General features: G+C 42.3%; 2 long non-coding RNA genes across 2 annotated transcripts; one reads left to right on the plus strand and one right to left on the minus strand.

Annotated features, from left to right (window-relative positions):
• Positions 1–5,423: 5,423 nt before the first annotated feature.
• LOC4333178 (uncharacterized) lies at positions 5,424–7,553 on the minus strand. The gene is made up of 5 exons (XR_010740311.1): positions 7,189–7,553; positions 6,702–6,751; positions 6,399–6,487; positions 5,959–6,308; positions 5,424–5,864 (listed from the first exon to the last, which is right to left on the minus strand). It is a non-coding gene; the product is annotated as an uncharacterized lncRNA (long non-coding RNA).
• Positions 7,554–7,822: 269 nt separating this feature from the next.
• LOC9269357 (uncharacterized) lies at positions 7,823–11,783 on the plus strand. Its single transcript, XR_001544244.3, has 4 exons — positions 7,823–8,082; positions 9,019–9,101; positions 10,681–10,777; positions 11,113–11,783. It is a non-coding gene; the product is annotated as an uncharacterized lncRNA (long non-coding RNA).
• Positions 11,784–11,973: the final 190 nt, after the last annotated feature.

Consider the following 11,973-nt stretch of genomic DNA (forward strand, 5'->3'; position numbering starts at 1 on the left):
ATTAAGAGTTTCAGCGGCATTCAATGCCAATGCAATGCATCGTATTACCATACTCTCTATGGGTCATCTGCTTGGTGAATCATAGTCGAAAAATACCCGTTCTTGCTTATAGTTCTTGCTCTACGGGAGGTAGGGTATGTACCATAATCCTCTAAATGCTAGCGCGCTCATTCGTCTAGCGTACTCATTCATGAGAGCAGCTTGGAGGCACTAGCGAGAGTTTGAAATACTAGATCAAACTCATCGAGTCAATGCCTATAGCACGATTGGATTAGCGGTAACATAGAGCTTCTTGCTCTATTGTAATTTCGACATCGAATAAATATGTCAAAGATATTCAAGATTCGGCAAATTTTCTAATTCGCGATGCACGTCATTTTTTCATATATGCGTAAAATTAGATTCAGGTAAAAATGCACAATTGTTGCAATATAATGGTACACAAAAATTCCTGCAAATAATTCCAATATATTCTATGCAATTCTATACATTTTACCACAACGATATTAATTAAAAGTAATAAAACATCACAAATAATTAATAATTGTAAATGCGATAAATAAATTTCATAATCATATATATCAGCAATAAAGGTACCTGAAATGGAAAGTCGGGGTCGAAATCCAATGTCCCGTGGTCCCTTTTTATGCGAGAATATGATTTTGGTGATATTTGCAAATTCCGAATGCCGTTCGAACGAATATCCCAAGTACAGAGGGCTATTTATGAGTTTCCTGAAAAGTTAAGGGTTCAAAAGGCAAGATTTCCTATCCAAAGGAAAATGCACTTAGTTTCGCAAAACTTCAGGGGTCTTTTTGCAAAATCACGGGAATCTTTCCATTTTTCTTTTTTCTTTCCTTTCTTTTTTTCTTTCTTTTCTTTCCTTTTTCTTGCCTTTCCTCCTTCTCTTCTTCCCCCGGATGGGGCTCCTGCCATATGTGGCAGCGGCCGGCCATGCGACGGCGAGGTGGCCGGGCAGCGGCGCGGGCGCGCGGCGGCCAGGGCGCGACGCGCAGCGGGGCGGCGCGGCGGGACGGCGAGGCGCGCGGCGGCCATGCGAAGGCGGCGCGGCGCGGTGACGCCTACTGACGGATGGCGTGGGACGCGGTGAGCGGCGGCGGCGCACCCGTGCGGCGAGGCGCGGCCGAGACGGCACCAAGGACGGCGCAGCGGCGCACAGCCGCGCGGCACGGCGCGGCGGCGAGAGGTGGCCATGCGGCGGCGGGGCGCGCGGCGGCGGTGCTTGGCCTTGCGGCGGAGGAGCTTGGCCAGTTGGCCTTGCGGTGGCGTGGCTCAGCCGGGCAGCGGTACCAGGCGCAGGCGGGCTACGGCGATGCCATGCGGCGGCGGCGCGCCCGTGCGGTGGTGAGGTGCTGCCGCGCGAAGACGGTGTGCAGCGTTGCGCGGCGAAAGCCGACGGCCGGCGGGGGGACGGCCGTGCGGCGGCTGCGCCTTCCCCTTTTTCTTTTTCGTTCTTCTTCCTTTCTTCTCTCCCCTGATGGCACCGGTTGCCATGAGTACGGTCGGTGCGGCGTGGCAGCCGATGGCGGTGCGGCGCGACAGACCGGGCGCCGACGTGGTCGGTGGCAGCGCGCGGCTGCACATGCTGCGGCCAGGCCAGCGGCCGTGCGGCGGCGTAGACACTGGTGTGTGTGTCAATACTACGCTAATGCTTTCTGCTTGTTTCTTTTCTTCTTCTTCCTCTCTGTCCTATCCGGCCAGTGCCTTCATGGCAAGGAGCACAGTGCGAGTGCGTCTCAGTGCAACGCACGGCGGCACGAGCATTGGCTGCGACTTAGGCGCCGTGCTAGTGCGTAGCACTTCGTCCTGATGCAGTCTCGTCGCGGCCGTGGCGCGGGTTGCTGCCCGGTGCACGCCGGCACGGAGCGCTTCCAGTGTGCGTCGCCGGTGTGATCTTGCGGCCGTGGTGTCGCGACGCTCGGGTTCGCGGCCATGGCGCGTCGCCGGCACGCTAATGCCGTGTTTGCCGACCGCGGTTTCCACCGATCGGCATATGCCGGCGACTCCAAGTCTGCTGCGGTGGATTTCGTCGGGAACAGCAAAAATGGAACGGGAATAGGGAGAGGAAGTCGTTTTCGCGATTGAATCAGCGAGATGCAAAACGGATCTACGAGTTATTACCCTTCTTCTTCCTCGGTCATCTACGAGTTCTTACCTCCGGTAGACTGTCGTGCTGATAACGTATTATGCAACCCCTCATGCTACCAAGGTAGTCCAAGAGGGATTACACAAAGATATGAGGGTGTGGCCATCTTCTCATTCACCTGTACAATCCTCCTCTCTACTTCTCTATTTATAGTCATTCCCTCTTCCACCTTCCATGTTTAGTGAGGGGTCCAATTAGTGAGTAACCGGGTCGGGCCTTTATGGGCCGGCGGTTTTCTAACAGATATATGCTGACAAACCCTTCGATGTCTCGTGTCGTGCTACAGGTTTCACAACACTCTACGAAGCCAAACTGAAAATAAAATGCTAAAATGGTTTTATACCATCCAAATATCAACTAAATTTAATAAAGAATAAATAACACATTGCACTGGGTAAAGCGTACCTGTTTCACTTTGCACTGGGGGTTGTATCATATATTAAAGAAAAACCTTGTAAAATATGTTTACAAATTATAAAACCTTTTTGAATTTAGACCATGTTTGATGAGGATTTATTCAAAATTGATGAAATGTCATGAAAATCTTGTATATTTAATGACGTATCTTGGTGTTAAGTGAAATTTAAATTATTGAATCCTGGTGTAAAATGAAAGTATCTGCTAAACCTGGTGCAAAAGAAACAAATTTTCTCTTTAAGAAATTCTTATTGGCCACACATGTCAGTCCCTAATTAACCTTCTTGTTGTACTAACTTCCCCTCTTTCTCTCTTGTGCATGGAGACAGCGCTATGCCGGTGGATTTATTTTTATTTTTTGAACTTTTAAATTTTTAATTTTAAAATAAACCCTTTTAAAACTTATTTCCAATATCTGAATCTTTTAGCCACATTAGCCGTGGCAAAATAACATTATCACACTGATCTGGCTGGTGTGACAGCATTATTTGGTCACACCACTCTCACTCGCGTGGTAGTGATAGTATAAAACTACCACACCCACTATGTGTGGTGTGTCGGTATTATTTTATTATACCAGGCATGCTAGTGTCACCAAAGATTCAGATTATGGAAATAAGTTTTGAAAGTGTCTATATTTTAAACTAAAAAATAAAAAAGTTCAAAAATAAAAAAAAATTGTGCCGGTGCTGCCCTCCTTGGCTCCCGCGAGGCACACATTCTAAGAGGAGTCGTCTAGCCTACAGCCAGATTCGTAGTGAGAAGTTGGTTTTTTTTATGGATAAAGGGAGTATATTTTAAAGAACTCTCTGAACTATGTGTTTGCAATGATGCGGATTTAAATGTGAATTTGCATGTTGTGAAAAAACTTTTTTTTGGCACAAGATACTTTTCGCCGGCGGTCTTCTTAATGGGCCCACCTACTAAAATTGATTTTTGCAAGTAGACCTATGACCGCTTGCGAAAGTCAATTTTCGCAGGCCTTTAGATACTAGCGGAGTATTTGGTAGCCTAAAAAAAAACTGTTATGGCCCTTGTAAAAATTATTTTGTAAGTACTGCATGCATGCCGTACTCCTTTCCGCAATTTCACACCAACGCGACTCACGCTAGGCCAAGCCCGAAAGCCGAGACATAGCTCGACGAAGAGAAACGCGAAATCACCCTAAGATCGATATGCGACCACGGTGACATATCTTATATAACCATTAATCAAAAAGCAAGCTTTGATTCAACTCTTAAGGACAGAACTACATATAGTGCAAGTGTTCTAATTAGTGCTAACTACCTAACATGTCGACAAATGTTAAAATAACATGAATCTGTTTCCTGTGCAGGACTACACATCTACCCATCCTTCACTAGTAAATGTGCACGTGGAATCCACGTTGCTAATAAAATAAATAAAACACATAATATAATTGTTAAAGTGCTAAATAATTTTCAGATTTCATTTTTTGTTTCAAGATCGATTAACAATCTGTGAGGCGGTCAGGCCCTGGCTTCATATAATCACACAGATGAACCAAAATAACGTTTTCAAAGAGTAGTACACCAAGGAAACTATTTAACTTGTTGACATAGTGCCTACCTTGCAAGGCACGTCGATATATACTGATAGAGTAAATTAAAGAAAAATACATCCATCGCTGATGCACATCAACATAGATCAATACATTTGGTACTATATTAGTTTGTATATTTCAAACAGAAAAATAAAATATGTGCATGCACCTTGAAGAGGAGTATATTTAGCCGTAATAACAATAAGCTAATGCCTACTCTTGGCCATATGGGTGGGCCTACCAAAGAGATATTTAACCATTTGCCACATTTAAATGTAGCAATTAATTTTTTATCACTGGACCCACATGTCAGACACATGTGGAACCACGTGTCATTGAGATAGGAGTGACAAATAGTTATTTACCAAATCTAAAAGTGGCAAATAGTTAAAAGCCCCCAGGATGAGTGACTGGGTCGATATGGATCTTGAGCCGGCACGCCTAGCTGTTGAGGTTATTGGAGAAGAATTACGCTATGTGAGAGAGCGCCATCACAACACATGTCATGCTGTTGGGAGCTATTGGGAGGGGAGTCTATCTGGGTATCAATCTGGCTGAGACTTGGAGCTGTTGGGAGGGGAGTCTATCTGGGTATCAATCTGGCTGAGACTTGGATTGAGGAAGAAGTGTTGGAGTCGAGGCCGGTTGCGTCAAATGAAACTTATCGCTCTCCTTTCTACATGAATAAATTTATAGAAGTCAGATTGGGCACTCCCACATCCGGCGCTGGAACACTGCCGTTTTTCCCCAGCGCCGTTTTTCCCGTGTTCAAAAATGTTCGATGAAATTCCTAGCAAATTATGTGTGATTCTATCCATGAAAACCAAGGGAACACACTCTTCATTGTCCATTCATTCCATTTTTCAGTCTTTGATCACAAGTTGAGGTTATGGAAACTGCGCCAATGTCATGTTTGTGTCCTTCATGTGCTCTAAAATATGCATACCAGTCAACCGCAGCCACCAGCCTACGCCTCCTCCCCAGGCTCCTCTTCGGATGGGCGGACGTGGAGTCCCTGACATCAAACACATACATAACCAGAGAACATCTTGCTCCTGACAGCTCACTTATCTAGTCTAATATGATATCAAAGTTTTTTTTTATGACATGCAAGTCTGAATTGTAGTGACAAATAAACAGGAATATGGTCCTGAGGTAAGAAATATAGCTAAATGACAGTATTCATGAGAACTAACTGACCAACATCTTGCTAGTCTGATTGAATGATAAATCACACATGGTCCCTCCAATCATATGTACATTTGACAAAGAATCTACCCAAGAGTTGATCATGTTGATTCAGATGAAAAGGAAATGAATCTTTACATTACAGGCTAACACAAGTACACAACCATGGTTGCCAGCATAGCTAAATGTTGACATGATTGCTAAGAAACTCAATGATAAGTACTTGCACAACGACATGAACGCATGGATGGAGCGCCATCCGGAGATAGTTAACTATGATGCCATTCAATTTATTCAGTTTATGTAGCCTCCTATGGTCCTATCATTGGACTCGTTGAACACATGACATAAAATTTATGCTTCAGAATAACAGAATTCTGCTGTCACCAAAATATGTGAGCTCAACCATAAAGCAGAATGTTTCAGCATAGAGAGAAATTTGGAAGACTACTTGAACCGGTTTGAGTGAAATATGATTAGCTCAACAGCTACATATGCATATACCACAAGCTTGTCCCGCATTCTTTGCTGTTACATTGATAATGCCATGTGGTCAAATCTTGATATCACTTGCAGGAAAACAAATTTTGCATAAAAAGACACACATGAGCTAAGTCAATACCTGCATTTGCACCTGATATATGTAGCATCTCGTTGTCTTGTGGTGTGGGCTGATTCAAGCAGTTACTGTGCTTTACAATAACATGGCTAACTTGTAGAGCCATCGAGAGGCACTAAACGAACATAAGATCAAAGCATCCAAGAAGTGCCCCTGCGTAAAAAGTTGGTAAAAGATTAGCATTGACACCGGTCAACAATTTAAACCAAGAACGCCAACTTAGATCAGATGCAACGCAATGGTGACACGGCTCAGCAGGTCTTGCACGCTTGAATTCTAGACATTGATCACTCCAATCCTTCAATTATATGCAATCTTGTAATCTTGTATACTTGAATTTCAATCCTATAACCCTGAACAAAAATTATGCTGAAATAAACATCTTCAATTCAATCCAGTACATGGTCAAGGCAAAGAATAGCAAAAGAATTAAAGCAGATTACCAGATTGAGTGAAAATAACAGGATTTCTGCACTCCCCTGTGTTATATGCCTGACATATATTGTGGCATTCGATCGTAGACTAGATCAATCTGTCCCACAGGATAAAAAGAATATCAGAATGCAAATAAACAAGAGATGCTAGCCAGTATAGTACTGTTTCGGTGCTGCAAAATTTCCTTGGAGCAAACCGTATCCTGCTGCCTGTTCATGTCCATTGCTACTACCCTACAAAATCAATTGGAAGCAAGATCTACTGCAAAAAGGAAAATGTAATTGCAGGAGAACAGAGGTTGGCCAACTCACAGCATGGTTTCTTGGTCCTTGATTGGGCACATCATATTATCCTCCATCCTCTGATTGAACAAAAACAAAAATTCCCACTCAAATCTAAGAAACATAACCGTATATCAACCCCAAATCAAATGAAGTCCCAAATCCAGCTCTTTTATTTCTATGCTTTCTAAAATGGAACTGATATACTGGCAAATTCTCAAAATAATCAATTGTCACTCAGTTTCAGCAAAATATGAAATTAATGGTTGCAAGGCTTCCCATCATAGATTAAACTAAAACATCTCTATATAAAATGTTTTTAGTGCTTTTTCTTCTTGCATTTTTTTTTTTTGCGGGGAGCTTTCTCTTCTTGCATGAAAAGCCAAATCAATCCCCATGCCACAAATTGCACAGATCTGCCCAAACCCTAGGTAAACAATTTTCTGAACCCAAAATAATAAAAGCACAAAATCTTTATTGTTTGAGGATTTATAGGAAGAGAGGACATCAACTTAACCTGGAGTATGTGCTGCGTAGGGCCGTAACCCATCACGGCTCCCCGGCGGGCGCACGCGAGGAGGAGGAACCGGCCGACGGCAACCCCAGCTCTCCAGAGGACGTGCCCGAGGAGGCGGCAGCGGCGGTGGAGAAGGCGCCGGCCGATGGCGAACCCGGCGGGGTAGGGCGAGCGTCGGGCGCGCGCGAGGAGGCGGCGGGGTAGGGGGCGCGGCTCCGGCGGGCACGCGCTCGGAGCTGGCGGCGGCGCCTGGCTGTCCGGCGGGCGCGTGCGAGGAGGCGGTGAGCGGCTCCGGGAGGCGGCGGTAGGCTAGCGCAGTACGGGAGTTATGGGATGGGAGCGAAGGTTTTTTTTTTTTCTTTTTCGCTTCTTTCTCGCAATCGATCGCCTCCTATAACCGCTGTGTGGATCGCTAATTGCAGGGATTGATCCAATTTTGATAAAAGCCGTTGGAAATAGATATAAGGGTAAAAAATAAATAAATATATATATATATAGGTGTTTGATGAACTGGTGCTTTTTATATTAGTATAGATATAGATACTTCATTCATTAAATCCAACGGATAAAAATCATCCAACGTTTCACATCCAACGACAGGGGCTCATGCGAGGTCACGCGGTGGGAGATCGATAGCGCAATCAATCATCTCCCCTTACTCCGCTTCATTCCTCTGCAATGGCAACCGCGCCTCCGCCTCTCCTCCACCTCCGGCTTCCCCCAAAATCCATTTGATCCTCTCATCCTCGCCTCGCCTCGCCTCGCCTCGCCTCGGCGAATCCGATTCCGAGCACTCACAACCGGATTGAAGCGAGTTCCATGGCCTGAATCGCGGAGGGTGGGGGGGTGGGGGGACTGGCCGAGGAGCGGGGCGCCTATCTCTCTCACACACTGGTTCGTCTCCTCCTCCTCTTCCCCGACTGCTCAGATCGGTCATTGTTTTCGCGTAGGGGGCGATTTAGGTTTTGTTCGTTGCCTGGATTTTTGGGCTGTTGTAGGATTGGATGGGAGTTTTTTAATTTGTTGGGTGTTTTCACGTCTGTCCTGTTGCGGCTAAAGTTGGATTTGTCTAGGTTTTTTTTCCACTGTAGGATCGATTTTGAATTTTTGATCCGTGCAATCGCACGGCTTGTTTGGTAACTCGAGGGAAGGGGATTGGGAGTTTACACGAGGGAATTGATGATGAGATTAAGATGGGAATTTAATTTTTAATCCCAATATCTTGTTTGGTAGAGGTGATGGAAATTGATAGGGAGTTTAGTTGGAGATTAGGTCATTAATAAAAACGGATGGCTGAGATTTGCTTAGAAAAAGTAAAGGAGGAATTCTCTCCTAATTACCTACCCCTACCCAGGTATTGAAAAGGAGGGAGTTCCTTGCTCAATTCTCCATCCCTATCCCACCAAAATTCTCATGTCTCCCAACCAAACAAAAACACTTAATAGCTACATCCCTCTAAACTCCGAATCCCTCCTAAAAACTCCCTCCAACCAAACAGGCAGGTAGGGATCATTGGATTGTCGGTGAATTCATACTCATGATGACATAGCTCTCAGCTGATAATTTTGGTGAAATATACTGTATGGTGATGATATCTTGGAAGTTCAGACTAATAAATTTAATGATGATATGCTCCACTTAAAAACAGTTTAATTTGGGTTGGAAAATTAGGATCAGACAACAATTTCTCCTATTACTTTTACTGGTCCTTTTACCGAGCTAAATATATACGATGGAATTGCTTAGTGGTTAGTGGTATTTAACCTGAAATTGACGCCTGGGATGATCACGGTATTTTAACCTGAATCAATTCCAATACTCGGATTTCAGATAATTTCTGCGGGATCAAGTGAAGCCTCGACACGACGTACCCTCGTCTCATTCCTCAGTTTACAGAGTCCAGTTACAAGAAGGTATAATATACATCCTGCGAACAGATGAATTTCTTTGGTTTTATAATCAAAATTAGTTTGCAGTATCAATGACCCTATATACCTGCTTTACAATGGTCAATTAAGTGCATGATTTCAGACCCAGGAAAATTGAAATTAAACTAAGCATCTTATCTTATGAAAATATTATTGAAATGAGCACCATATTATTGGGTTGATCGGTAGCATCATGAATTGAATCAGAAATATGCATTACTCAATTATATGATCTATCTGATATTTTGTAGATAACAGACTATTTGACTGACAATGTCAAGTTTTTATGTGGGTCAGTAGGTCCAAATGCAGAAAATGTTGTTTCATAGTGGTGACATGCTTGCTACAATTCTCTGGAAATCTGGGGTTGCATTGTAATTTGTAGGTGGTTTTATCCATTCTGTCTATGCAAGTGATTTTATGAAAAAATGGAATTTTTGATGTGGAGTAAGCGAAGTCATAATGCCCTAAGAATATGGTCTGCTATCGTTGTTTCTTATTGATTGTGACTTCTTGGATGATCAACCAATGATCGTGACTTCTCTATGCACGTATTAGATGTTGATTTCACTCAGCCTCTGATATCTACATACATGAGGCATTGCTTAGCTTAACCTATCATTTTTTTTCAGAATTATGGTTCATTAACAGTGGGGATGTGCAACATATTTATTGGTTTTCAGTGTTTCCAGATTATTTCAGTACATATATATATATTATTTGATGATGAGAATGGCGTGCTCATGTTCCTATCCATATGCTCATGCTTTTCTGCTGCTGCTATGCTGTAAACATGATATAATCAAGCGCTACAGTTTTTTTTAAATGCTTTTTGAAAATTCAGATTATTGCATCATCTTGTTTATCAAAAATTCAGATTATTGCATCATCTTGGACTGATGGCATATATTAATGTGGACTGATGGCATATATTATATATTCGTTGTGCGACTGATAGGTTCAACTCAGCATCACATTGAACCAGAATTAGTATAATGCACAATGCTTTACCTGTCTCTATTTATCTACGCTTTGAAGCTTTAATTTGTGCTAAATTAGGATTGGTTACACTGGATTTCGTTGCTTAATTTGTGCACTGCAAATGCAACTCCACGACCAGCTCACCGGTCGCCGGATGCTGGTGGATCAGTGTGACTGATTCCGCTAATCCTCCCATTCGCCAGCCGGCACTGCTTTGGGGAATTCTCGCTTATTAGGCACTTGTTGTGATCAATCCTGTCACCGAACTGATAGTAATAATAGCCACAGAAATAATAATAGAAATCTTTGTAATAATAATAATAATATAATCAATATGCAGATTCACTGTTGAGTTTGAAAATAAATTCTTTGTAATGGCATCTTATATACCCTTCTTTGTAATTAACAGTAATGGCATCAACGTTAGTTCAATTTGAACTAACCAACATGTCATACATTAAAAACAAATGGAGCGTGAAAATAGCATTTTTCGAGGTCATGTGACTAATTCCCTTGAACAAATAACTTTAAAATAGAAAGGAAGAAAAGAACTGATTCAAATTAATTATATGACTCGTTGCAGGCTGTTGATGTTTTGTAAGTCACAGTTGGGAAGAAAATTTGAACTTGTAATGGCTAAAGGAACACAATAACTTTGGGTTGCATCCCGATGTGAACAGGTAATGTGTTGAGTTGCTTTTTTTTTCTCCAAATGACTTATTAATTTGCAGTGGTACACCATGGCACCTGCTCCTTTTTTCTATGTAAGCAAGGAATTTTGGCTGGTTCTATTAAATTTTCTTTGGTTGGATGTAAGGTGTAGTTTTCAGGTCATTGGAGGCTCTAAATATGCTTGTAATCCATGTGATTTCCTCTTATCACATTGAAGGCATATCCTACTGTTGATATTTGTCGGTCCCCAAATAATACTCATCTTTGCAAAATTTTTATTTCCTTGAATTATTCAATGTCTTAGAGTACATGACCTTGCAATGCCACTTCCTTCTTGTTGCAGCACATTATTCAGTTTGCGTTAATCATCAAAAAGTGGTTATAGTAGACAAAAATAGTTTGGAAGAACTGGGAGCCTAAGGATCCTTTCAATAGGTGTCCGTGTTTGGCCGGCTTGAGACCATCTTAACATTGAAGGTGCGGGAAATTGAACAAATGTAAAAGGCGAGATGCTGATGTTCGGTGTAGATGACATGGATACCTGAATCAGTCCAAAGCTGCTTAGGTTGGAGCTACTTCTCGATAGGAATATCAGAGGAAAGGTTGTCCTTATATAAATTGTCAATCTAGCAAGAAGTACAGTGGAACACAGAGGACGCAATAAAAGAAGTGGATTACAAAGTGTCGTCCTTATTTACCATCATATATTGTTTTAATGAAAATATTGCATTTTATTATGCATCTAATTGTTATTATAAATGTTACGAGGGATAGTATGAATTTCATACTATATGAGTGCATTGTTTGCCGACAGAAAAATGATGAGTTGGACAATTCCAGAGGATGTGACACAAACTGCCATCAGCCAAGCCCACTAATTGTGTTTGAGTTTTTGAGTTGCTCCCCATCTTTTAGTGATTATTTCATACTCTGTGGATGATGTTTTACACCGTGTAACAGAGTTGACTGAATCTGAGATAATGTTACAGAATGAAAAGCACTACCATTATGTTAGATCTCATCTCACAATGTTCCTTAATGGATGTGTATAGCTTTGCTCAAGATCTAGAAAGGGAATGCAAATATCACTCCATATATATAACTATCTTTATCATTTCTTTCTTAAGTGAATTATAAATTAAGTTACGCCGTAACGTTAGTACGGGCATATTATTAGTTTATGTAATAAGGAAAAGATTCCTTA

Source organism: Oryza sativa, chromosome 3 (genome assembly GCF_034140825.1).
Source record: "Oryza sativa Japonica Group chromosome 3, ASM3414082v1".
Classification (NCBI taxonomy): domain Eukaryota; kingdom Viridiplantae; phylum Streptophyta; class Magnoliopsida; order Poales; family Poaceae; genus Oryza; species Oryza sativa.